We start from the raw sequence: 25,829 nt of genomic DNA on the forward strand, positions 1-25,829 counted from the left end.
AGATCCCTGCGTATGTGTGTGTGGCCGTTGCCTTTGAAACGCTGTCTTCAAGGAGTCTGACAAATCCGTATTATTGAAAGCTCAGCAAATCTAAACCCTCTCGCTGAAAAGAGGAAGATGAGAGGGACTAGGAGTGTTGTCTGAGACGATGGTCGTCTTCGAAGGATCTCGCAGGCAGACATGCTGAGATGTAGCAAACAAACACAGAGATAAACAGAAAACGGTCGAAGGAATCTGAGAGATGAAGAGAGGGAGGTGGGAGATTTATACACACAGACGGCACCAGTATTGATTTTCACCTCAGAATCAAATTCTCAGGGAACTCTGGGAAATTTCGGAGGCAGTCGTGAGTCAGACTCTTCATATAGGATTCAGTGGAGACAGAAGCTTTCTCTCCCTAACAGCTGCAGGATCCTGTCGTGTCTCGCCGCAGTCGGCTGTGTCAGATTAGCACATGGGCTTGTTTCGCCGTGCGATTATTTTCAGACGTTGATATGAACATTTTGACGTCGTGTAATTGTGCCTAAGTGTACGACGGTACAGTCTGAATACTGAAGTACGTGACTTGAGGTTGGTTTCTTGCGGCTTGTCATCTGAGATCTTCTTGAGCTGTCATCTCTTGGGGAAATTTGCTGCTCGCCCCGTTTGCTTAGATATGGCAGCCGAAGCACCTGTTGACCCCACCCTGCTTGAAAGGCAAAAACGACTGTGCTAATCTGTCCTAGTGTATGTGGGGGTCAGGTTTTGCCTACATTATGCGGACCAAATGTCCCCACAGGGATAGTAAAACATGGAATCACCTACACTGTTAGGATCAGGTTTTATAAACATTGTAAAATACTGAAAGCTTTTTGATGTGGAGGGGTTTATAAATTTTGAAACATAAAAAGAAAAGTATTCACTGCAAAAAAATATTTATCAGTAACCTAAAAATGTCTGTCATGTGGTAACATCTAAATCAATTATTCCTGTAAATAATATAATATATTTTACATAACTATTTAATGACTTATGTATCACAGCACATTATATCTTCTTGCATAATAAAACAAAACTATAATTATTAACATTTCAGAAAAATTGCAACATTCTGAATTCAAATACTTTCATTAAAATAGCTAAATTGTGTAATATTATATAATATAATATAATAATATAATATTTTACATAGCCGTGCTAGCTTTATAATTCCTGTACCTCTATTTGCATAATATAAAAAAATAGAGTTTATAAATATTGAGATGCGTATTGATATGTGTAACATATGAACTATAATTATTAACTTTTCGGAAAATTGCAACATTCTGATTTTAAATACTTGTAATACCTGCCAAATTGTATGATATATTAATTTTAAGATTAATTAATTTAAAAAACGTTGCATTGTGCAATTATTATAATGTCAGCTAAATTGTATAAAAATATTATGTATTATGAATGTATAAATAAAATAAAATAAAATTAAATTAAATAAAATTAAAAAATATGTTACAGAGCCGTGCTAGCTTCATGACTCCTGTACCTCTTTGGATAATATAATAAACTAGAAAAAAAAAAAACTATTAAATTATTAATTAAAAAACTGTGCAATCATTATGATGACAGCTAATTTTTTAATGAAATATTATGTAATATATATATATATATATATATATATTATGTAATATAATATAATATAATATAATATAATGTGTTTACTTCCAAAAAATAATTGATCAGTAACCTAAAAACATCCATTATGTGGTAACATCTAAATTACTTTAAATTATTATATATAATATCATATATTTTACATAACTATTCCAAATATAACTCTTCTTTCACTTAGCAAATTATATATTCTTGCAGAACAAAATATAAACTATAATTATTAACATCTCAGAAAATTGCAACATTCTGATTTTAAGTACTCTTAATACCTGCCAAATTGTCTAATATAATATAATATAATATAATATAATATAATATAATATAATATATTTTTACATAGCTATACTAGCTTCATAACTCCTGTACATTTGCATAATATTAAAAAAATAGAAAACAAATAACAAATTCTGGCATTCTGCAATCATTATAATGTCAGCTAAATTGTATAAACATATTATGTAATATAAATGTACATAACATAACATAATAAAATAAAATAAACAAACAATATTTTACATAGCTGTACTAGCTTATACTCATAACTCCTGTACCACTGTACAATATAAAAAAAGAAAACAAATTAAAATGAATCTTTAAAAATGTTGCAATCTGCTACCATTATAATCATTATAATGTCAGCTAAATTGTATAATAAAATATTATATAATATGAATGTATAAAAAAACAATAAATAAAATAAAATAAAATAAAATAAAATAAAATAAAATAAGTATTTTACAGAGCTGTGCTAGCTTCATGACTCATGTACCTCTATTTGGATAATTAATAAACTAGAAAAAACTAATTATTAATTCAAAAAAATCATTAATCAATTATTATGATGACAGCTACATTTTATAATATAAAATATAATATAATATAATATAATATAATATAATATAATATAATTTACATAGCTGTACTACATTCATAACTCCTGTACCTCTATTTGCATAGTACAAAAAAAAATATTTTTTTTTTAAATGTTGCATTCTGCAATCATTATATTGTCAGCTAAATTTTATAAAATATTAAGTAATTTGAATGTATATAAAATAATAAAATAAACTATTTTAGAGAGCTGTGCTAGCTTCATGACTCTGTACCTCTATTTGGATAATATAATAAACTAGGGGAAAAAACTTCTAATTATTATTTTAAAAAATATGCAATCGATATGATGACAGCTAAATTGTATAATATAATATAATATAATATAATATAATATAAAATATTGCCTAGCAAAAAAATAAAATAAAATAAAAATACAAAAGAAGTAAAGTTAAATGCTAAAACTACTGAACTGAAATTATTGGGAAGAAAATGTTTTGAATCAGTTCATTGATTCACACAGTATAAACTGATATACAAAAGTTCTGGAAAGATCTGAAATTGTTAGCTCTCATACTTGTCATGACGTAAGAAAGAATCCTGTTACTTTGTTTATTAGTAAATAGCGGAATAGCTAGTTTCACCACTCATATCAAGTCAATCAAAAAAAAACTTTTTTTTTTTTTTTTTTTTTTTTTAAAGTCAGGTCAAGTAGACATTGATCATGCCTACAAATGTTCTTACAGTGTAGGAGAAATCAAAAATGACTGAGTAAAAGAAGAGGAGAAAGAAATAGCTAGAGATGATGTATCAAGTACAAATAAAGAGAAAACTGACATATTTAGCAGCAGAGACCTTCAATGTCTATAAAACGGTCGATAAAAAAGGTCAACAGGTGCATCATCTGTCTTGCTTAACAAAATAAAAGAACGAATGATAGCAGACTCTTACAAAAAAAAAAAAAAGAATAGTAGATGTAGGGCATCTGAAAGACGAGTGAGGCTTATCTGTATGGTAAAACAAGGACAAGTTTGTAGTTTAAAGCAAGACAACGCCCGTCATCAAATTATAGCACAAATTAAGTGCGGGAAGGTCCAAACAATTGGCTTTTTACTTCCCATTTTACTAATGTAAATTTGATTTAGAGAAAACGTTGATTTAATCTTTGCTTAGTACAGCATGACAGCGCAATAATGAAATGATCAAATAAAGAAAGGAACTTGAAAAGAAATGAAAACACTTTATAAACGGTGTTCATCCTTATCTAACCACATAATTATAGGTTATGACAGACATTCACATAAACTGTTTTCTTTTAAAAACCGCATGCCAAAAAAATTGCACTCATCAAAATTCCTACCTCTAGACTCAGAGATAATCACACATAATTAGAGAACATTTTTGTTTACAAGCTAATTCTATCACACCAGAAAAATTTGGGTCACCTCTCTCAACACACCCTCACAGTTGTTCCTGTGCAAAACTGAGAGGCCTGCGAGAGGAAGAAGCGGTTTACTTCCATCATCACGTGTGTCCTCAGCTCGGAGGAGCCGACGACAGGAGCTGTGCGAGCAGCCTGCGGTCCTCCAGCAGTATACGGTCTCTTAGGACCCCAAGCCCAAACATCAAGAAAGTGTTGAGTTGCTGAAGTGTGATTTGTACTGGAAAATTTAGACTGCTGCTCCACTCTTTAAGTCATTTTTGCACCACCAGCGGCACCAAAATAACTAGACTTTTACAATTTTCTAAAGAAAGTATGACTGTGTTGACAATGCAAACGTTGCCCCCGTACTGCTGGGGTCAGTGATATCTTTAAAGGGATAAATGAAAATTCTGTCATGAATTACTCACCCTCACCTCGTTACAAACCTGTAAGACTTTTGTTCATCTTCGGAACAGAAATTATATTTTGGATAAAATCCGAGAGCTTTCTGACCATACAAAGACAGATACACAACTGACATGTTCAAGGCCCTATCGTAATTTGTGTTTTCGAGGATGAACAAAGACCTTACGGGTTTGGAATGACATTAGGGTGAGTAATTCATGACAGAATTTTCATTTTTGGGTGAACTATCCCATGACAACTAAATGAACATTTTATTAACTCAAATAAAAAGAAAGACTGCAAAAAAACTGAAGCTAATCTAAAATAAATAATGACTGCAGAACTAATATTTCATTAAAAATTATCATCTCATTTTAGTTTTTAATGCATGGCATATTTTAAAACTTGAAACTTTTACAGTCTGCATTAAACTAAAATATCACTAGATAGCAATAACACTCAGAACTTAAATTGTTCAATTATTTATTTAATTATACTAGTTTAGTATAATTGTAAAAGTTTAGTTTAACAGTAACTGTGGCAATTGTATAATATTAAAGGGAAGGACCCAATTCACATTTCTGGGTTCTCAAAAGTGGAAGCTTAGTTAGGTTAGTATTTTTTGCTCTTATTTTCTCACCTTATAAAAGGGGTATAAGTAAATAAATAATTAAAAAGATAAATAAAAGAGATTAAAACATACACAGATTAATTACATTAGTCCGAATAGAAAAAGATGTTAAAATTGCTGCCACTCCCTTAACTGTTTTAAGTAGTTTTCTGCAATATAATTAGGTAACATGACACAAAGTATAGTATTATTTAAAAATATAATGATGAAAAGCTTTGCTAGAGATATGATTTTAATAACTGTGGAAATGTGTCATCATAGTCTGTGAAAAGAGTCCATAATAAAGCTAAAACTAAAATAACCAAAAATAAAAACAATATTTTATACATTTATCCTACACATTATTAATTAGAACATCTAAAAATGAGGGAAAATTAGGGCTGGGCGATATGGGCAAAAAAAATGATCACAATATATTTTTTTTATATCAGTTGATATTGATAATTATCACAATAAATGTCAAATCTTTATTTATCTCAAGTTTAAAGTCAGATTTTTTTGATCCAAAGTGGAAGTTGTAGAAACCAGACCATTAATTTTCCTTAACAAAATAAATATCTAAATAGAAAAAATAATTTCTGCATGTTCTTATGAGTTATACTGTTTCAAATCAAGAAACAGGTTTGGGTTGTCTGATAATGATAATGATAATGATAACAATAATAATAAATAATAATAATATCATTTTTTTTTGTCTCTTAGAAATGCACATTTGATAGTAGCTTGAGGATGCAGAGGTAAATTTTTGTTCATCAATCCGTAACATCTGTAAAAATTGTAGCAACCTCAGTCATTTGTGTTCATCTCTAAATTAAAGTGTTTCACACTGGATCTCACAGTGCTGTTTAATGCTCGCATGACCGTTCACATATCCCGTCAAGTTCATTATTTCAAATGCAGGTACGCGGCAGCTGCGCTCATAATGGAAGCAACGTGCTCGCGGCGCGCTCGGTTTTCGTCCGCTCCGCATCAAGATAATAAATGCATCTTCTCTAGTGAGCTTGCGCGAGCACGGCAGTTTGAACTTTGGTCGAGCGGATTCAAACGAGTCGCACTGTTTCCTTCCGCTTTTGGCACATTGAAATTATATCGAACATTTATCGAACTCTTCATATTGTTTTATCGAGGAATATTATATCGCAATAATTATTGTTATCAAATTATCGCCCCGCCCTAGGGAAAACGCTGCACTAAAAATATGCATAAAAAACTGATCTATGACAGTCTGGTCCACAGATGCACCAATAATGATTATTTCAGGTTTTCAAATACTAATACAGCTACACCCCAAACTCACGCTATTGGTTGAGCCAGAACACTGAATGAGTGTGAAAAAAATGAGTGTGATTTTAACAATAAAAGACTGTAAAAACACTACAGTAAAAACCTGTTAATTAGTTCATTGCAAGTTTCTGCCAACCCGATCTCCTGACAAAAATGTACTTGTGTGAATGTTTTTGCCAAAATACTTACCAATAAGTACATATCACTGCAGTTTCCAACAGAAATGAACACTAGAGGTGGTAAAACAGCGAGCACTTGTAATTGTTTTCATACACAGTTATGATTACAGTTCCATATGTTTCACTTTCCAGACATAACAAACTTGCTCGGTAGCTCAGCCGGCATGGAATTGGACTTAGGTTGTGGAATCTTGGGTACGAATCCTGTTAAAAACATGACTCACGATGAAAGAGCTAAAAGGTGAGAGATTTAAAAACAAACTAAAACGGCATGCTTGCTATTGCGTTTTTACGTAACATTCTCTTTTGTTCATATTATTCGCATATAAGTGCAGATGGAATGTTATTTTAAAAGTCACAGAGCATTAGCGTTATAGCGCCACTTAACGGACATTGCAAGTCAGAACTGCGGTGACACATACAAAACCATCGCCACATACAACGTCCCATATGTACGTTCATCTGTTTCAGAGGAAAAAAAACACTCTTTTAGCACCACTCAGTGAACATTTCACATTGAATATGTCATGAAACGTAAATGGCGGTACGTATTTCACATCTTGCGAAAAAGTTCCCACAGGTACATTTTCATCATGAGATCAAGTTGGTAATAACACTAGATTGTGCTGAGAAATTTAATTGTTCAATCATTTTTATTATTATTATTTTAATCATACTAGTTTAGTATAATTGCACCAGTTTAATTTAACAGTAACTTGTAAAATATTAAAGCAGTTGTAAAATATTAAAGCTAAGGACCCTTTTCAAATTTCTGGGTTCTGAAATGAAAGCCATAGTCATTGTTAGGTAAGCTTCTATAGTGGTGAACGGAAACTACAACCAATATCATTTTTGTGCTCCCATTTGCTGATCTTACAAAAATGTAGAGAGATTAATTAAATTAGTCAGAAGAGAGAAAGAAGTTTAATTTCCTGTCACTCCCTCAGCTGTTTTATTAGAAAGACTTCAGCAACAGGATTATTTTTACACTATATAATCAGGTATTATAGTATTATATAACATATAAACATAAAAAAACTTTGCTAGAGTTACGATTTTAATAACTGTGAAAATGTAATATCATAGTCTTTGAAGAGAGTTAAGCTAAAACTAAAATGGAAAACAATAAAAAAGGACTAATCAAAAATAAAATGCATTTTTTATAAATTGAACCTACACATTATTAAATAGAACATCTAAAAATGAGGAAAAACTATGCACTATATGCAATAAAAAACATCTAGTCTATGATAGTCTGGTCCATAGATATCACTTTGGGCTAATCCACATGAAGCCAGAGCTTTGCATAAACACGGCGTCGTCTCAAAAATATCTGCATACACATGAAACCACTGAAACTGACTCTAAATGATGTAGTATGCCAGACCAGGGTATGGCACTGTAATTCTGCCACAGAGATATACAAAAAATGGAAAAGTAGACTTGGAGCATGCGCATAAACCTTGCACGCTGTATGCCCTGATAGCACACATACAGTACATCTTGGAGATGTCTATTTGACGTCTGCATTTACATCTGCAAGACATATTTTTTTTAGAGTGTTTGCTCATCTGCAATACGTCTATAAGATGTTTCCTATCAGATGTCATATAGACGTTTAGGATTTAGAATGTATGCAAAACTAACATCTTACAGGCGTCTGCCAGATGTTTGTACACAGGAGATGCTTTCCAGATCAGGTGATCTTTCACAGACATCTTGCAGACGTACATGTGCTATCTGGGTACAAATCCAACACAATAACAAGAAGGTAAACATGGAACAATACATTTATTACACCATTTATTAAAATGTGTTAATGTTAGATAATAAAAATACAGTCGTTCATTGTTTGTTCATGTAGTTGCTGCTGTTAAGTGACATAGCGGTGTCTGACCGTCGAGACGTAGGATGATGATATCATAGTTTCACAAAATATATGGATTAGCTGTACACACGAAAATACAAAGATGTTGTTTTCAGAATTTTCCACTCTGGGGCCGGTTTCAAAAATAGTGGTTTGGACGAAACGCCAATACGAACATTTTTACATATACAGCTAAACTAGGGGTGTAATGGTACACAAATGTCAAGGTTCGGTACGTACCTTGGTTCGATACGATTTCGGTACAACAGAAAAAAAAAAAAAAAATCTACTATGCTAGGTTTCTTTTCTTTTGTTTTAAACAGACAGTAGTACAAATAATAAAAAAAAATTTCACCTACATGTGAAAAGATTAAATATTATATCAAATTAATGTCATATATGGACTACAAAATCTGCAGTACATATATACATACAAGGAATAAATACTTGAAATATATTTAATTTAGTTAACTGATAGACAAGGGAAAAAATTGTGCGACACATAACATAGCCTGTATTTGCTGAGTTTCAGTTCCGTTTTGTGACAGAAAGGAAACTCAAATGGCAGAAAGTGACATTCTATTTGTTTTTTGTTTAAGTTAATTTTGCTGGTATGAGAAAAGTTAAATGCACCGGCACACACAAACACAAAACATATCAGTTCCAGGCTTCTAGCATTGCTAACTTGACAGCGCAATTGGTACTTTATCAAAATAAAACACAGTGAACCAAACATCAGCGCGCCCGCCTCACTGTGTCACCATTAGAACATGACTGAAGTACAACGTTTACAATTTGCAAAATAAATAACAGTTTAGCATTTGGATGCATCACAAATATGGAAATATTATGGAATATTTGGATTTTTGCGGTTGAGGTAGGATATGCAAGCACATAGACGCGTTCAGAATCAGCACATGGTCACTGTCTAGTGGTCTTTGTTTTCAAGTGTGCAACTTCTGGCATTAGCTGTTCTTCTGCCGGCGGTTATCAAACAGATTTGCATTACTGCCGGCGCCCCTTCTGGATTGAGGGTGAATTGCCTGTATTCGTTGTAAAACCTCACACACCGAAACGAGATGCCCATACCGTGATGGTTCGGTACGAATACATGTATTGTTACACCCCTAAGCTAAACGCATCTCCATGTGGACGGTGCCACTAATGATTATTTACAGATTTAACAGATTTCCAAATACTATTACAGCCCCACCCCACAAAAGGTAGCCCCTCCCCAAACTCACGCTATTGGATGAGCCAAAACATGTTGGACGGAAAAAATGTTTTTAAATCACCATGGAGCCACAGTGATTACTGTTTGTTTGCTTGTATGTTTGCTTTCAGACCCAAACTCAAGTCAGTGAGAAAAAGTATTTTAAGAAAATTTTGATATTAGATTTCTGGGTCCCTAAAGTCTACGTATAAATAAATGGACCGCCTATAACACATGACACTAGCTCATCTATTACAGCCAATTGACGCCAATTCAATTCTGAATCTCACTCAATTCGCCACACATGGACATGCTGTTTTTGCCAAGACATGTTATCCAATTATCAAGTGGAGGTCGGCTGTTGAGTCAGAAATCATGCATTCAGAACATCAGAGATGGTTTTCATGACCTTGCCTTGTCAGGCTTCGCAACCTTGTAAGTTTCAAGTTCACTAGAACATATTATCTGATACATTTTTTAGTTTATAGAGCTGCAATGTCCCAAATCTCTCCAATGCAGCTGCAAAGGCTCTTTTATCCAGCTGTTGAGGAGCTCTAACGAATACTCTATGGACTAACGCTTCACAGTACCTTTGTGTGTGTTTTTACTGTCACAAACCAGGCGATAAAACAACTGTGCTGCTGGAGAGCCCTCCCATGACTGCGCAGGAAGGACAGAAAGCGATTTTAGTAATCATGAGGCAGCTGAGACCGTTGATTGAGACCGACAAGCCGGTTAGCTGATTAAAAACAGCTGATCTCTACCACCCAACCTCACAACGTGTAACTTCATCAATTACAGGACTTTACAGAGATCATATCGATCTGGCGCCTTTAGTCAAATGCATTTACAGCAGGATGTTTTCACGACCTTCTTTCGTTCAAAAGCCAGCTGTGGGATGGATATATAACACCCTCATAATGGCTCTCTGTGACAACATTGTCTTTCAGTCATGTAGCAATTTAATTAGTAATCTTGATGACTGCCTGTCACGGGGGAAGTAAACAGAGGACGAGAGGGAAAATATGTTTATTAGACGGTTATATTTGGAAAATTTCCCTCGTTTCTTCTTTCTGGACTGATTTAAATCACTGCAGACACATCAGGGTGATTAGCGAATGTGAAAAGTAGAACACCAAAATGAAACAAATCTACTGTAATATCTTTTCCGATCTGCTCCATTATGTGAACTTGGCCAATTTTCTCTCTCGTTTTCCTTTTGCTCTACAGGATTTGTCAGGAGACGAACTCAACCATCTTTTCAATTTTCACTTTGGCTGGCCGTGAGAGCCGGTATAATTATTTCTCAGGTCTTTTTTTTTCCTAACGAATTTCTCTCATTGTTCAGCAGAAGGTCAAGTCCTTGTCTCTCCGCCGCCATCCGGGCACAGTGCGCTCAGAGGGCACGGCTCAGCGTCCCCCCGCTGCGGCGCTCGGAGGGCGAGCAGGTGCCCCTTTAATCTGCCAACTGCAGGCTCTTTAGTCATAATGGGTTTACAATAGTCATTTTGGAAGAAGAGACTATTGGAGGAGGGATGTCGCACATGTGACCTGATATCCATGAAGAATGAACCATCTGCTGCGCTTCAAGACAAGACCGAAGGAATGGGATACTGGAGAGAGGAACACACAAGATGTCTGTCTAGCAAAGAAAACCATCCTCCTTGGTATGATATGTTATTATTTGTCCTTTATGGGTAATTCTCACCTGCTCGGGTCATGTCCAAGTCATATTCCACCCTAACCTCAAAAGAAGTATATGAGAATTTATATTTTTCATTTCTGTAAATTAAACCTATTTTAGGAGCACTGTGCATTGCATTGCGAAATTATTTTTGTAATTTATTTTAATCATTTATTTTAACCTTCTCCGTAGTAGTAGCAACTTTTTATGGCTGCTCAATCTAATGTTAACCTAGTAAAATGTGCACTATTGAAGTGCCTGTGCAGAGTGTGGAAGCTAAAAAGTATAGTGTGCTTACTGCACAGGGCCGTAGTTGGAGTTTGTGGGGCCCCGGTAAAGGTTGTACCCGTGGGCCCTGTTTGAAACTGTGTAAATAGCACAAATAAATAAATAGAACAAAGATGCAAATCAAACAATGTTCACATTTGAGTTTGTAAGTGTCCAGGTACAGAGACAGAATAATCAAATGTAAAATAGCAATGTATAAATTAAATATAGACAATTTTTTTGTTACGAGGATACTCGCTAAAACAGGTATTTCAATGTAATTTTGTATATATTGGTTCAAGAGCAAGAAGAGGCAAAACTCACTGTACTCTATTGGTAATGACGGAACTTGCGACTATAGTTGCTTTTGGGAAATGCACCCCTGAGCATCTTTAGGATAGCCTCAGGCAGTCAGCTGAAATGGCCGGGGCCCCCCTCAACTGTGGACCCCTATAATTGTCACCACCTTTCAGCCCACTGGCGATGGCCCTGTCACTGCATGACAGATGGAGGCGCTGGTGCAGTCACTTGCTCTTAAAATACTCACAGATAAAAGTAATACATCTTTCGAATTTGTAAAGACTCTACGTTTATTTGTGTGCACAATAACAACGAAACGTTGCGCCTTTGTAAAATAATGAAAGCAAATAGAACGCACTTTCTGCCGTCTTGGTCTCTGTGAACTTGAGTGTGTCTGTATACTGTAAACTCCATGTATACTGCTTACAGACATGACAAATCTATCTATAGAGAGTGAAATGTCTACTTTCAAATGAACCAATTCAAATAGAAAACAAATATTCTCAGATTATATAATCTGTATGAAACGTGCATACAGGTGCATCACTACTGCGGAGATGACGAGTCTGTGTCTAGTTTATCAATAAATTATTAAAACGTTAATGCAGTCTCCTCGCTGTTTTTCCCAGACAGTCATAATTATTATATCTGCCGGTGCGTATGTGACGAGCTTTTTTAAAACATTTTATTTATATATTTTTTTGCGTGCGCTTGAGCTTATTAGGCTATTGTAGGCAATTAAAGATTCATTATTATGATTTATATGCGAGTAATAGTCGACAAATGCTAAAAATGAATGACTACTAGTCGATCAGAAAAATATTTAGATATATAGAAGTGTGAGGTATTTATGATAGTCTTTCCATTTATCATTTTCAAGAGTAAAAAAAAATCTAGACATATTATGGTAATGAAAATATTTTTATGTCAAAGAAGCACAGTGTCATTGAAAATGTGGAATAATGTGACAATAAATAAATAAATAAGCTAATATAAGCAAAAACATTACATTATAATCAAATATTCAAAAATTAACCTTTTAACTGTTTTTGAATATTACAGATCATCAGTCATCAAAGCTTGGTAAATATTGGTCGCAGAGACAGAGATTTACTTTAAATTTCACCAAGGTAAGTACTCACAAAAATCTCTAAAAGATCATCTTAAGTTTTCATGCCGTTTTAAGTCTTATGTTAACGTAAGTGGTTATATGTAAGTGTGTGAGTTGTTTACTTGCTTTTTTAAATTAGTCTGTCCAATAACACCATTATATTGATCATTCAGATGGATTCACAAACGCGGAATGCGCACCCAAACGCAAGAGGCGGTATTTATCGCATGAACCAATCACAGCCGATCATAACCAGTCATATCCAATCATATCACGACGAATGGCATTGCCTCCACTCATGTGACTTTCCCTCATTCATTCTTAATTACCCCCCACCAAACTTCAGTCTGAACACGTTTTTTATATATATTCCAGATAAAGTCACAATGTTAAACTGCAAAACAATGATGAAACTACAGTGCAACTATATATATTTATATTGTACAGTAAGACTATTTAGTTCATAGTTTAATATCACATGCATTTGTTCCCACTGTGGAATATTTTAAACATGAAATGCCAAGGGTGACAACAGGTAATGACATTTCTGAAATGACATCATTAGCCCTGTTTTCTCACCAAGTTTAAGTTATTAACATTTTAGCAAAACCAGAGAAGGAGGGCACTGAAAGAAAGATGAGAGCGCAGGAGGGAGGGAATGGGAGTGAGTGCTCTGTATTTAATTGCTTTTATTCAGGTCATCAGATGGGTGAACTACGTGACAACTGTACAGTAGATGTGTAATTAGATAGGAGGAGCAGAGGAGGAGAGGAGCAGAGAGAAGGGACAGCGACAGACGGAGAGGTCACACAAAGGTTACTGAAGAACAGTGCACAATCCCACCCACAAACACACACACCAGAACCGCAGGCTCCGGCAGCTTTAGCAGTGCAGATGCACATCAAACGGACTTTGATTCATTAAGGCGGTGATTAGAATCAGGAGATGACCATGTCTAATTTTCCAGTGAACCAATGACTGACCATATTTAAATCACATTTTCTTTCTCTCACACATTCTTTCTTAAATTAGATGTATGTTGTGTCTAATCTCAGATTGTAATCCTGCACTACAACTGTTCCTCAGCTGCTGTTGGAGTCTCTATGATGTGTAATTATGATTGTGTAACATGAAGTAGGATTCTGCCTACTGCAGTGCACACTGTATATACTAGTACCTACTGCCTACTACTTAAAAAAAATATATTTTCTTTCGATTTATGGGATGTGTGACCTGGATATTCTTTTGTAATATTCATCTTTATGATAGTGCATTTATAGGAAAAACAATGATGAAACTACAGTGCAACTAGGAAATGATATATATATTTTTTTTGTTATAATACAATTACCTCAGTGTTGTAGGACTATGTTTAGATAATTTCACTTTCATATGTCTGGAAACAGTTACAAAGTAGAACAAGTGGCTACTGCATACTATTTAAAATGTTTGTGAAACAATATGCATTACACATGTTTTGAACAGTACTATACCACATTATTGCTACAATATATGTAAAACAGGTTAAAACAAAACAAAAACAAATGTAAATGTATGTCCCAATCAGATTTTCCTGGCTAAATAAACATAACTTACACTATTAGAAAAAGACCGTCGGATAATCAGTCATCAAAGCTCTGTAAACACTGGACACAGACACGGAGTTTTACTTTAAATTTCACCTAGATGACTCACTATCATGTTTTCATGCCATTTTAAGTTTTATTTTGACGTAACGAAGTGGTTATATGTAAATGTGTGAGTTGTTAACTTACTTTTTTAGATTAGTCTTCCCATCAACGCCAGTACTGCTCATTCAGACTGAATCGCGAACGCGGAACGCGCACGAAAACAAAGAGGCGGGATTTATCGCATGAACCAATCACAGCCAACCGTAACCAGTCTTATCCAATCATATCGCGATTGAGGCATTGAACGTACTAGAATCGAGAAAACCGAAATCTCCAAAATACGTTTCAAAAATACTTGTCAGTTTACCAATATTTGACAGTGATTGTATGATACATTTTCTTTCTTTAAGTCAGGTTTAAAACGTTTTCAGGCATTTCCTTACGAAAATTAATGGTTTTACTACAAATAAACAACAACAAAAAAAATTAAACCATGCTAACCACAAATTAACCATGGTTTTGCTACACTATCCATAGTTTAATCATGGTATTTGTAGTAAAACTGGTTATACAATATGGCAAAAAAAAACATGGTAACTATACTTTTACTACAATAAAACCATGGTTAAGTTACATTAGGCTTAGATAACTCACTATAAAACTCGAGATCATGTTTTCATGCCATTTTAAGTTTATTTTGACGTAACAAAGTGGTTATATGTAAATATGGGAGTTGTTTACTTACTTTTTTAGATTAGTCTTCCCATCAACGCCAATATTGCTCATTCAGACTGAATTGCGAACGCGGAACGCGCACGAAAACAAAGAGGCGGGATTTATCGCATGAACCAATCACAGCCAACCGTAACCAGTCTTATCCAATCATATCGCGATGGAGGCATTGAATGTACTAGAATGGAGAAAACCGAAATCTCCAAAATACGTTTCAAAAATACTTGTCAGTTTACCAATATTTGACAGTGATTGTATGATAAATTTTCTTTCTTTAAGTCAGGTTTAAAACTTTTTCAGGCATTTCCTTACGAAAATTAATGGTTTTACTACAAATAAACAACAACAACAACAACAACAAAAAAATTAAACCATGCTAAACACAAATTAACCATGGTTTTGCTACACTATCCATAGTTTAATCATGGTATTTGTAGTAAAACTGGTTATACAATATGGCAAAAAAAACAAACAAAAAAAAAAACATGGTAACTATAGTTTTACTACACTAAAACCATAGTTAAGTTACATAAGGCTTAGCCTACTTGCTCACAGAAAATTGCAAATAGTATGGATACTGAATCCAGTTTTCTTCAAAAATATTATGTAGCATGCGGTTTAGAACATATGTGCTTGTCTGTTTGTTGTCAGCTCTGAGTAAACACAAATGCGTCTGTTCCCTAAATGAATCTTGGCACGATCTAGCGTGGAAAAAAAACCTGAGAGGGTTCCGGGTATCATCACAGATGAGGGACTTCAATCATCATGCAAATGAATTTACCCACGATGCCGCGCAACTGCAGGATAAACCTTAGCGAGTCAAAGGAGATGCACTGCTCAAACACACCGTGACATGTTTACATATTGCCAATTAATAATCCAAGAAAAGACTGCAGACACGTGTTCGCAGATTCCTCAGTGTTTGGTTTAGCGATACAAAAGATTAATAATGATGAAGCTCGGTGTCAAGAGACGACGGCAGACAGATGAACGCATCTCACCACTTGAGATGTGAGGAAAGAGAGGGAGGAAATGAAAAAGCAGATATCAGGCACAGAACGGCTGATCAGAACCGAAGACAGAAGCGGCTTCAGGACTGCCGCAGTAACGCTGCCAAGAACAGCAGCAGATGCTTGTGAAAACCAGAGCGGTCTGGATGCTTGAACTCCACCTGACCTTGAACGCACACCCTAGTCTCTGGACAGACACATAAAGACGGGGTTTAAAAGTGCTCCGGTTGACCACAAATCAACCCTTGGTGGAGGGAGGTCACAGTTGCGCGGTGAGAACTGTCAGTGAGTGGTGAGTCCCTGCTTGACTTTACGACCTTCTCTTTTCATGAAGTCACGAGTACCTTTAGTGCAGTAACTGTACAGTCCCGTATCCAAGAGACAAAAATAACCAGCCGTCCAATGCGCGGTCACTCTCCAAGATAATCAAAATGCTCATATGAGAGCACTCAAAAAGGAAGCATAATTCAACCAAAACAATAAAGCACCACATTGGTTGGCAGATATGAGAGCTGCGTGTTTGTCTATGAGCGTTTTGAAGTCTATTTCAATATCAACACTGCCCGAGGACGTATGCCAATGTTTAGTTGGCCAAATTTATCTTCTGTCTGGGTGAATCTCATGAGGAAATGGCCGGTTTATATTTCACCTCAAAATCATAAACAAAACAACAAAATATATTTTCAAAGTAGTTTATAAGAAAGAGACCGCAGGTGGTTGTTAGGACCATTTTGGCACAAATTGTCATTGTAGAAAAATAGACATTTTTAAATTTAATGTTTTTGTAGAATTTAAAAACCATTCAGCCTAAAAAACAATTTATTAAATTTAATTAAAATTTATGTAAAATTATTTACAGTACTTGAACTAAATAATGAGCAATCAATTACAATCTTGCACACAGACAAAAACACCACACACATATAATGAAATTATACACACACACACACACACACACACACACATATATATATCTGCAGTTTTTTTTTTCCAAAATTCATTTTTCTAAAATAATTTTGTCTGTTAATAAAAACATATTAATTAAATGTTAATCATGTCCAATTATTAACAGCAATTTATTAACCATTTAACAAAAATTACATATTTCAGGCCCTATGAAATACATTTTATTTTTTTCTAAAATTCAGTTTTATTTTGATCAAATTCTATTTTCCATGTTCCAATCCATTTCCATTTAATGTTAATAATCAAAACCTCCTAATTATTTAATTTTAAAAATATTATTATTATTATTATTTTTTTTTTCAGAAATGTGTTGTGTAACATTTTTTCTGATACATATTCCTTAAGAAATACTGTTTTAAGAATAATTTTATTAGTAGTACTATCATTACACTGAGTAATTTATTCCTGTCACAATTTCTTCAAGTTAAACCGAACTTTTATTTTGAGAGGTTGCGGCGAAGACATGTAGTTTATGTTTGTATATGATATGTTGATTGTTTTTCCTCAAAAGAAACTGTAAAATGCTAATGAAGTGACTCTCAGAGCATTTAAACAGTATTTTTGCAATTTAATATTCACAGACACTAGTCCATACTGCATTTGATTGAAGTGTACTGACCTACTTTTGATTTATTCATCCAAAATGTGGCAAATGTCATACCATGTTATACAGTAAATTCTGTTTTTATGACTGGATTCTGCATTGTGGAAATCATAGAGGCCTATATAAACATAATTAATATAATAAGAACAAGATACATATACTTTTGATGTTGGGGTGCAGTATGACTTTAACATATCTTGACATTCTTGTGAAATTTACCTGTCTAGACACCGTCAAGACTTCTAAAACATCTTTTTAAAAAAGCCCCAGAAGTTAATTTCCAACCTAGAAAACGGCAGCAAACTGGGAAAAACTATGTGACACCTTCCAATGACGGACTGTCGTCTCGGTCAGTTGAGGCAGCCACAAGTTTTTTACTTGAATCGTTATTTCAATCCCCTCTGACCCTGAGGGGGGAGAAGGCTTTGCCCTTGTAGCCTGTTGTCATAACCTTGCTAACATTCTGTTAGCTTTGACTACAACCCACATGCCTTTGAGCCAACCGGATATTTGGGCTTTAGCACAGAATACTCCACATAGCAAACTCAAGTGGAATTCCTGAATGAGGGAAAGAACCAGAGTGGAAGAGCAGGAGATCAGAAGCGTTTGTTTGGCCATTGTGCTTTTTTTATTTGATTACTGTTTACAGAGCTGACACAAGTTTACTGTTGTAATCTGATGAAGCTTTCCAGCCAAGGCTGACTTTCATTGCTGATGTGTTTTTTCCTGAGATGTGTGTTGTGGTGTTGTTTCTCTGTTCTTTCTGAAGGTGACTGGAGAAACAGATGTGTACCGCACTCACTGCTCTGAGGAAGGACACTGCAGTATCGTCATATTCTCCTGAGACCTTGCAAACACTGTTTTTCTGTTTACTTCTTACACAATTAGTGTTTGGTGCACAATCAACATTACACAGAATGTGTTTTTGAAATGTAGTCCTATTTACTCAGATTTTATAACATTGCTTGGCAACACTATATTGATATTTTTTTCTTTTTCTTAATTAAGCGAGACTGAAATGCTTACAGTCAATGTGTCTGCCCATTCAGGGTAATCAACGATAAAATAAATGGAATGGCACTTGATTTATCCATTAGGAATTGATGAATGTGAGTGCTAAGCAATGTCTAAATAGCTATCTGGCTATTGGTTCACATTATATAATAACCTGCATGGAAAAGTCATTTCAGAGGAAGAGCAAGTTATTACATTTTGATTGTCACGACAACAACAATGACTTTGCTGATGCAGCAGAAACAAAGGCTTAAACCTAATGTAAAGCTGTAAAATAATTATTTTGCTTTCTTAGCATTTCCTTCTGCTATATCACATCATTACTCTATCTTATATATTGGGGTTTGAAAAGTACAATTATAAATTATTAAAATATATATTTTTTTAAATTTAATTGAATCATATAAAAAACAATTTAAGATATAAAAATGTATTATATTTTAACTATTGGTATCAGACTTTTGGACCCCAAAATTCTATATTAAATAAATAAATAAATATTAATTAATTTAAAATCTATAAACATTAAATGTAATGTTAAAAGTAATGTTGCCTAAGTGAAACATACATTTAAGCATAAATTTCCAAAACTAAAACTGAAATAAAATAAAGCTAAACAGAAATAGAAAAAAATTAATAAACATAAAAAACATATATAAAAGTTACTAAAACTACTGAAATAAAAGCTAATTTAAAAAGATATACTGCATATATAACTAACTAACTAACTAACTAACTAAATAAGATTAGTAATTGAAATAAAGCTTAAATAAAATATAAATATTAGATGAAAAACATTTTAAGTATACGACAATAGAAATGTTACCTAAGTGAAACATACATTTAAGTATAAATTTTGAAAAATAAAACTGAAATAAAATCAAGCTAAATAGAAATAGAAACAAATTTAATAAACATAAAAACATATAACAAAGTTACTAAAACTAATAAAATAAAAGCTCATTTAAAACAATATACTGTATATAAATAAATAAATAAAATTGATAACTGAAATAAAGGTGAAATAAAAGACAAATATTAGATGAAAAACATTTTTTAAACTGAAATAAAATGAAGCTAAATAGAAATAAAAAAAACATATAACAAAGTTACTAAAACTAATAAATAAAAGAGTAAAAAATAAATAATATTAGTATTTGAAAAAAAGGTGAAATAAAAGATGAAAAACATTTTTGTTTAAAGATACAATAGAAATGTTGCCAAAGTGAAACCCATATATTTAAGTATAAATTTCCAAAACTAAAACTGAAATATAATAAAGCTAAATAGAAAAAAAATGGAATAAACCTAAAAACAACAAACAATTAATAAAATTAAATAAAAACAAACAAACAAATAAATAAATATACAAGAATAGTATAGTATATAAATACTCAAATAACACTGATATTATCATGGTGGTAACACCACAAATATTTCAAATCAATCAAATCAAAACAACAACAAACAAACAAAGATGTGCTCTTCAGGATGAACCAGGGCTGTGCTGTACGCTCTTAGAGATATGAACAAAGACGCACAATGAAAAAAATGAAATGGAAGGCTCTCAAAAAGATATATCAGTAGTGGATTAAATCATATCCACCTCTCCATCCGTTTAGTAGTCTATATGGCTGGTGTTGTCCAGTCATCTCCTGCATTACTCATCTGTTTCTCATTTTGCATCCTTTTCTTTTCTCATCCACTCTCTCATCTCTTCCACAGGCCAATCAGGACCTTTTCTATTTCAAAGTCCATTTTTCAAACACTTCAGCTGCCTTTCATCTCACTGTTTTTCCTCATACATAGAGAGAGACTGAGAGTGAGATGAGGAGCAGCTCATCTGGAGAAAGCAGAGAACAATCTCTTCATCTTCAAGAACCAGCAGCCTCTGCATGCACAAACATCTTTACCACTCCAAGCCCTGGATCAGGTATGACATATCTCACTCTCACGCGCGCCGTCTCGCTCCCGTCTTCTCTCACGCTCTGTTCTGGAAGATGAAAGGCAGATGAAATGTTGTGCTTTCACGAAGTGCGGTCCATACGGTGCTCAAGCATCGCCTTATGCGTTCCAAACACAAGTTCAACACACACACACACAAGCACACTTTACCTCAGAATTCAGTCTGAGTAAGTTTCAAAGTCAGAAATGTTTGTCGGTTTATGTGAGTATGTGTTTATTTGTTGTGTTTCTGTGATGTTTAAACTGAGATGATCCTGACTGAACGCCGCCGTGACAGGAAGTCTAAATAGTTCATGTCATGTAGAAGTACAGAGAGTGACGAATGAGAAAACAACACTAACACTATCCCGAGAAAACAGAAAATGTGTTACCAGAAAAGTCCTAGTCAGTTCACTCGGCAGCCATCTTGAAAAAGCACTTCAATATATTACATACATACTGGCAACAATCCTATTATATAGTTTGATTCTTTAGTCAAATCATGCTAATTTTCTTCTTTCAAGCTGAAAAAGAAAAACTCTAGCATAGGCTGATTTTATAAAACATACTTATTATGGAATATACTTGAGTATGAAATGTATATTTAATGAAGTTAGCAGTTACAGTGTTTTTGACTTAACTACAACTTTATCTGTAATTTCATAATTAAGTTGGCTTGAGCAAAATCCGCTATTTAAGATTCTTCTTCTTCAGAGCCAAAATTTAGTCTGAATCACTAGCTACAAGCAATAAACTTCAGACTGTTCTGATGTTAGTTGCTATATCTTTTCTAACTGATCCAACTTACGTTTTTTTCGAAAACAAGACTATCAAACCCGCTGTTACGACCCGTTGTCTAGGGGTTAGATGCGCGTGCGCATGTAAGTGACGGGATTCCAGATACAACAGATCACCAAAACACAAAACCATAAAGTTAAATCATTTATTAATGAAAATAGATAAGAAAATATATTTATATAAAGAAATGGAGCAATGGTTTCAGGGTGACCCAAGGCCAAAATAACAAACAAAATCCACTAGAAAATAAAGTCATATAAATAACCTGTAAATACAGAAAAAAAAAATTACAAATAACTTCCCTTACTCCCTAAACGAAAACACATCGCAAAAATAATTCAAAAATAAAAGGGCAGGTCACCCCTACGCTCCTAAATCTCAAGCAAACTAAACAAATGTCCTCCAAAACAAACTAGGGTTCGGTTTGTAACTCGAACCACAGAATAGATCTTATACAATATAAGTTAACAGAATGCGGACACTAAACTAAACAAATCAAAAGAAAACAATCAGTGATCCGTTGTAGCGCTGGAATCCGGAGCTCCACACGCCACGACGCACATGCTTAAAAATGAGCTCGCCATGTTTCGAAAACGCCGCCCTTTTATCAGCTGGCTCCAAGTTCACCAACCACGTGGTCCATCGCTACGCCAATAGGGTACCTGTACACACACATACACATAAGCACATGCACATACACAAAGTGAATCGCGCAGATGCGAGGATCGTAACACCACCAAAAAAATCCCACAGAATTTCATTGAAGGAGTCAAAACTTTGTTCATTTCAATCATGCTAACAACATGTTAGCAATATGCTAATCATGCTAGAAACATGCTAACAACATGTTAACTACATGTTATGTTAGAAACATGATAGGAACATGCTACTCCTGCTAAAACATGTTATTAACATGTTAAACATGCTAAAAACATAGTAGCAACATGTAACAAATGCTAATGCTAGAAACATGTGAGTGATATGCTAATCATGTTAAAACATGCTAGCAACATTTTAACATGCTAATCATGTTAGAAATGTCATAGCTACATGCTAACAACATGTTAGCAACTTGTTAGAAACATGACAGCAACATGCTACTCATGCTAATAATTAGCTAGCAACATGTTAAACAGGCTAAAACATGGTAGCAACATGTAACAAAATGCTAATGCTAAAAACATGTTAATGAATGCTAATCATGTAAAAAAAAGGTTAACCTGCTAATCTTGTTAGAAACATGTTAACATGTTATGAAGATGTTTATTATGTTACAAACATAATAGCTATGTTACCATGTTGTCAACATGTTGATTATGTTACCAACATGATAGCACATGATACCCATGCTAAAAACATGGTAGCAACATGTTAAACATGCTAAAAACATGGTAGCAACATGTAACAAAATGTTAATGCTAGAAACATGTTAGCGACATGCTTATGTTAAAAACGTGCTACCACCATGTTAAGATGCTAATCATGTTAGAAAATGTGTTAACAACATGTTAATAATCCTAGCAACATGCTAATCATGCTGAGAACATGTTAGCAACATCCTAATTACATTAGAAATATGGTAGCAACATGCTAATCATACAAAAAACATACTAACAACATGCAAAACATGCTTGCAACATGTTAGTGACATGCTAATCATGCTAAAAACATTTTTGCAACATGTTAACATGCTAATCATGCTGAAAACATGTTAGCAACATGCTAATTACATTAGAAATATGGTAACAACATGCCAATCATACAAAAAACATACTAACAACATACTAAACATGCTTGAAACATGTTAGTGACATGCTAATCATGCTAAAAACATTTTTGCAACATGTTAACATGCTAATCATGTTAAAAACATGATAGTTACATGTTAACAACATGTTAATTATGTTAGAAACATGATAACATGCTACATGTTAAAATCATGCTATCCACGTGTTATTCATGCTAACATGTTAACAACATGTTTATGTTAGAAACATGGTAACAACATGTTAAACATGCTAAAAACATGCTAGCAACATGTAACAAAATGCAAAAGGTAACAACATGTTAATGATATGTTAATCATGTTAAAAACATGATAGCTACATGCTAACGTTAATTATATTAGAAACATGATAGCAGCATGCTGCTCATGCTAAAATTTGTTAACCATACTAACAACATGTTAGCAACATGCTTATGTTAGAAACATGGTAGCAACATGCTGCTCATGCTAACAACCTACTACACTGTAAAAAATATAAAACAATTTGTTGAGTCAGCTTAAAATAATTTGTTACCCTGCTGCCTTAAAATTTTAAGTTCAGTCAACTAAAATAAGTTTAGTCAACTTGAAATGTTAAGTTGTACTAAGTAACAACTTAGATATTTGTGTTTGCTAAACTTAACAGGTGGGTAAGTAACCCAGCTGCCTTAAAATTTTAAGTTGATTCAACTCAAATATCTAAGTTGTCACTTAGTATAATTTAACATTTCAAGTTGAATAAACTTGTTCTGAGTTGACTGAACTTAATATTTTAAGGCAGCCAGGTTACAAATTATTTTAAGTTGACTCAACAAATTGTTCTTTACAGTGTAGTAACATTCTAAACATCCAAAAACACATCAGCAAATTTTAACATGTTAATGACATGCTATTTCACATGTAACATGCTTATGCTAGAAGCATGTTAATGACCTGCTAATCACACTACAAATGTGTAAAAATCATGTTAGAAAAGTGTTAACATGTTAACAACATTTCTAACTCATGCAAACAGCATATAGAAACATGCTGAAGATGTAAAAAGCACATTAGCATCATGTATCATGCTTATGCTAGAAGCATGTTAATGACATGCTAATCATGCTAAGCATGTTAGAAACGTGTTTAACAACATTGTAATCATGCTAAGTTCATGTTAGCAACATGCTAATTATGTTAGAAACATGGTAGCAACATGTTACTCATGCTAACAATATACTAGCAACATGTTAAACATGTGAAAATCATATTAGCAACATGTAACATGCTTATCTTAGAAACATGTTAATGACATGCTAATCATGCTAAATGTGCTAGCAACATGTTAACAACATACCAGTCAAGTTACAAACATGCTAATCGTTTTAGAAATATGATAGCTACATGCTAACAACATGATAACCATGCAAGCAGCATGCTAACAACATGATAATCATGTTAGAAACATGCTACCATGTTAACAATATGTTAATCATGAACATGCTAATTATGTTATGCTAGCAAATGTTAATATTAGAAACATACACGTTAATCATGTTACAAACATGTTAGTAACATGCTAATCATGCTTACAACATGCTAGCAACATGCAAATCATGTTAGAAATCAGTTTAACAACAAGCTAGCAACACAATATCAACATCTAATCTATCTAAACTTTTAAACTTCAAGCTTTTACAACTGCTTCAAACTTTCAGGTAAGGGTTTTTCAAACTTCAAAGTTTGTTTGTGAATTTTACTTATTTATTATCTATTACATACAATGTTAAAGTGTATTCCATAATGTACTGACAATTATTATTATAAAGCTGAAATTTAGTAATTTTAAAACTCTTAAATATAGTATCAAATAATAAATATAGTATCAAATAACAATATAAAAGTAATCAGCACATATATTTTAGTATGTTGGGCAACACATCAAAATAAGTGTAGTTCTGTAAAACGCAACAAAAGAGTATTAAAATAACATTTAAAAAGTATTTTATTTCATAATATTACCTGCAAGTAGTTTTTTTTTTCTTTTTTTAATACACCAGATTTGAAGTACACTATACAGTTGCATATTCAATACAATTAATGGCATAAACAATGCCTTTATCAAATCGCTATTATAATTTAAAGTTGAAGGGAATTTATTTGTGACTTGAGGCAATGGAGAAACCCAAAATTTTCAATCAACACCATAGTTATTTGTGAACTGACATATTTAACATGTCTTATGAATTTATAATATAATTTTGTATAGAGACTAAGCTTACATACATGCATCAGTCAGAGCTATTCTAATTGCTTACTTTTCCTTTTTGCCTCTCGTTCTGTTCTTCCACTCACCTGGTTTCTTTTGGAGCACAACATTTGAACACTTTGACAAGGCTTGTGTACATAATCAGCAGCAGCTGGACCTATTGAAGCTGGCAGACGGGCAGGTAGACAGGTTTGCAAACCAGACAGGTGCACCGTTGTGATCAAACAATGCTTCTGTTTAGTTCTATTCAGCTGTATCGAAGCACTGAATTT

Source organism: Labeo rohita, chromosome 10 (assembly GCF_022985175.1).
Source record: "Labeo rohita strain BAU-BD-2019 chromosome 10, IGBB_LRoh.1.0, whole genome shotgun sequence".
In the NCBI taxonomy this organism is placed as follows: domain Eukaryota; kingdom Metazoa; phylum Chordata; class Actinopteri; order Cypriniformes; family Cyprinidae; genus Labeo; species Labeo rohita.